Source organism: Calidris pugnax, unplaced genomic scaffold, assembly GCF_001431845.1.
Source record: "Calidris pugnax isolate Ruff unplaced genomic scaffold, ASM143184v1 scaffold36, whole genome shotgun sequence".
Taxonomy (NCBI): Eukaryota; Metazoa; Chordata; class Aves; order Charadriiformes; family Scolopacidae; genus Calidris; species Calidris pugnax.
In genome coordinates, this window is record NW_015090825.1 from 3429364 (window position 1) to 3433647 (window position 4284).

General features: G+C 39.4%; 1 long non-coding RNA gene across 1 annotated transcript; it reads right to left on the reverse strand.

Annotated features, from left to right (window-relative positions):
- Window positions 1-1802: 1802 nt before the first annotated feature.
- Window positions 1803-2963, reverse strand: LOC106886817. Its single transcript, XR_001411745.1, has 2 exons — window positions 2797-2963; window positions 1803-1986 (listed from the first exon to the last, which is right to left on the reverse strand). It is a non-coding gene; the product is annotated as an uncharacterized LOC106886817 (long non-coding RNA).
- Window positions 2964-4284: the final 1321 nt, after the last annotated feature.

The window sequence follows — 4284 nt, forward strand, 5'->3', positions numbered from 1 at the left end:
CCATTGCCCCCACTCACCCCTTATTTCTCATGGAGTAACTGTGGACTAGTTGCTTCCCAGTGTGCAGAGGCAGGCTGAGGTGACTTCTGGAGACCTGCTCAAGCCAGGAAGGCTACTGTGCCCTCTGAAATGGCCACCTGGTACTCCCTTAGGGCTCTCTCGTGTAACCCTAAAGTACAAAGTTAAGCATCCTTCAGTAACAAACAATCTGCACAAAGAAAGAGTTCTTAAGGCAATAGTATACATCTGATTTTATCAAAAGGACCAAAATAAACTTTAACTCCTAGGAGAGTCTTTTGGTATCTAACAATATTTCAGTATCTAAACATTCCCATTAAAAATATTTGCATGTGTCAAAACGCAGATAGTGCCGGAGAAAAACTGGTAACATTTGTTGACATTCTTAACATAGTGTCAGATTTTATCTCATAACAATCAGAAACGCTTTGTTAAATACGTATTTGCTACAGCAGCTGTTAGATACACACACTGAAGAAAGTTTTTTTATATGAAATTTTTGTATTTGGAATAGACCTGACTTCTGTCATTCACACAATCTCCTGCTTTGAACATCTGTGAGCCTTTTCCTGCCACTTTATAAAAAGGGAAGGATGTTTAGTCAAGGAGAGCTCTGCAAAAAACACGGCAGAGCAGTTTCTAGCCCTCATATTTTAGAAAAGTAGCTGTCAACAGAAACAGATTTAACTCCTGTATTACAGCAACAGCAATATATGCCAATCCTAAAGCAATGTATCAAACTGTGGTCTCCTTAAAGAGAGTGGAGTCAAGGTTTCATAGCAGTCCTTCCAGCACTTAATGCTCAAGTGGCCTGACAGTGTGTCCAAACCTGTGCCTTAAGCTAAAATCAGCAGTATAATAACTCCTCTTATTTCTGTTCTACTCTCCCAGAATCTTCTTTGTATTATGATTTTAAGTTTGCCAACACTTAATAACAACAACAACAAAGTAAATTTAGATGCAGGGAAAGTGGATTCTAGGTTCAGATCCTCTTAGGATGACAACTCAGGATTAATACATGTAAAAAAAAAAAAAGTATCTTCAAGGATGAGTTGTTAGGACTAAACTAGTGAATTAGTCTAACCTTATAAAAGCTGAAATATATGCCAAGTGATAAAGCAAGAGGTCAATTTTAAGTGAAATTAGCATCTAAAGAAGTCAGAGAGGCATGCCTTGTGCAAAAGCAAACAGGGTGGTATCACACCATCACAGGTCTGGACATCCCTTTTTGCAACTGCTACAAAAAGATGGATTTGCAAGGCCCAAGCCCATGGCTGTGCTGGGAGCATCACAGCCCTCCAAACCACCTCAGAGTGGAGAACCCTGAACCTTTCCAAGTTATTCTTGAATTTTAGTATGTACTGTGCTAGACAGCTGACTTGAATTTCTACAGTATGCAGTTCACATTGTAGGAGGCATTTAAAGACAGGTGTTTTTACAATAGGGAAATATATTCCAATCAGAACACTTGCGACCATTACTTGTATAAAATAATTTTTGATGCATAACAGACTTTTTTCAGGGTGATTTGCTCACGGAAGTTGATGATAGAGAAAAACTGTTCCCTTTTAATTTCCACTCCAGCCATACTCACACTTGGTCATCCCAACACTTGTGAGTGAAGGTTGAGCAGACCAATGACCACTATCATCATGTGAACTGTATCCAAGAGCCAACTTCTGACACAACTCTCCCATCCTTTAAGTAATAACTAAAAGCTCTAAGTTAAAATAGCTAGAATCCTACCAACACTCTCCACTCTTTGATAAAAATCAGAAGTACGATGAACCTTTAGAACCTTTTTTAATCACTCAGATGTGTATCTGTATTTCAAGAAAAAATTTAGACCGTATATAGCTATATTACAGTCTTGATTTCAATACAGAGCACAATTTCATATAGTGATGTAAAATGTTTCTGCATTATAGAAATCTGATTCCTGCTCCGAACTGAACACCGTCACATATCCTGAAAAGAAATAAATAATAAACAACGTAAGTGATAAATAAGGTACTGATGAACTTAAAGTTGATCCTCCCTACCCCGAAATTCCTAAGGTTTTCAAGCTTTGGAAAGTTACATTTCAAATTTTAGCTGACAAAGGCTTTTTAAAATAAATGCTTTGCCAATCTGTCATCCATATGGAGTATTTACATTTGCAAATTAAAGTCCATCATTTTCAAATTGCTATTATTCATTCACATCTCACATGAATGACAAGTAGGAACATAAGCCAACTCCTGTATGAAACACAGAGCATCTCACACAGTGTTCACAGGCAAGAACAGGCCCCCTAAAGCTTTTCTATTATGTACTATAATACTTGCTTGGTGAAGGATAATTGGTTATTAGCAAATTAATTTGTTCTCCCTTTTTCTTTATCTAGAGTTAAACTTGTTTTCATTTTTCAAGCAAAGATATTAAACTTGGTATTTATCCAACGCTTTGGTTTTGGAAGGCTTAAGAAAACCCCATGAGCTGTTTGAGTGATCATTTCCCCGACAGAAATCAAACCTGCCGCAGAGCTGCTCGTACATTTCAACAGCTGAGCTCAAGTTCAATCAACTTTGAAACCTGAGATACAAAGTCTAAAACCAAGAAGTACTGTGAAACCACCATGAATACAGCAAGCTGAAAGAAGAGCATCAAGGGCTGAAAAAAATCTCTAAACTGGCAGAGAATAAACAAAAGACTGCAATTCTTTCTGCCAAAACCAGACAGAAGTGCCATAACCTTTAAAATCAGTTACTATTAAAGAAATGGGTGTGAAAAACAAACCTGTCACCAGACTGTACTCCCATGGGGAAACAGTAGTTAAGTTCTAATCGAGCGATGTTTCCGAGTCGGAGCACTATTCCGGCACCGTAAGACCAACGGATATACTCTGCCAACTTCTGCAGGTGAGCCCTGGGACCATCACCTGGAAAGCAAAAGAGCAGGAGAATAAGAATCAAAGTAGACTGTCAAGGTGGTCAAAGGCTAACTGGATTTTCAGAACTAGAGAACAGACTCCTTGGAGCACCTCCTGCAGATGCAAAGTGTATTTAGTACCTGCAACTCCCATAAATAGAAAGTACCTTGGACTCAAACTACTATGATTTCTGTTGGATTGCTGATGGACCTTAGTTTCCCACCACAAGACACCTACTTGCACAAATTTGGAAATGGGGACTGAAGGCTTAAAATGTCCTTAGTGGGTCTCTATGGGTTTTAAAGTTGATTGATCTGCTCTCAATTGTACATAAAGTGTCTCCTTCCCACATAGATGCTACCTCCCTTCTGTCAAATGAGGCAGACATAAAATATCACTACCTCCCCAAAGGGACTGAAATGATAGTGAAAAACCATACACGAACACACCAAAATATATCTTGAAAAAAGTTGGAGATGGGACAAAAAAAAACCAAAAAAACAGTCACATCAGCTACCACATCTACACTCTAATGCCACCACTTCTATTTAGTTCATCCCAGAAAACGTCAGAATCCCACTAAAACATCATCTTCCATTCTCCCTTTAGAGCGGTGTAAGATATTAGGTGTTCATCAATTACCATACTGGTCTGCAAACATCACCAATTCACAGATACCACTGTTCCCATCCTAGCTCTCTTTCATATATATGTTGTGCTTAAATTTCTGTGGAGAGCTGGAAAAAATTCCTGGCAATCTGTCAAATAGACAAGTTAATAACAGCAGCTTATTGACAGGCACCAAAATACAGGCAGTAAACAAACTGTTTCCGAGTAAACACACACATAGCAGCTCTCCTTCTTTTTGCCTTTATATATATATATTTTTTTATAGATATATATATATATCATAGAATCATTGAGGTTGGAAGAGACCCTTGGGATCATCGAGTCCAACCATCTACCCTACTCTACAAAGTCCTCCCCTACACCATATCCCTCAGTGCCGCATCTAAACGTCCCTTAAACACATCCAGGGATGGTGACTCCACCACCTCCCTGGGCAGCCTGTTCCAATGCCCGACCACTCTTTCAGTGAAAAATTCCTTCCCAATGTTCAATCTAACCCTACCCTGTTGGAGCTTGAAGCCGTTCCCTCTTGTTCTGTCACTAATTACCTGTGAGAAGAGACCAGCACCAACCTCTCTACAGTGTCCTTTCAAGTAGTTGTAGAGAGTGATGAGGTCTCCCCTCAGCCTCCTCTTCCTCATACTAAACAGCCCCAGATCCTTCAGCCGCTCTTCGTATGATTTGTTTTCCAGGCCCTTCACTAGTTTAGTCACCCTCCTCTGCAC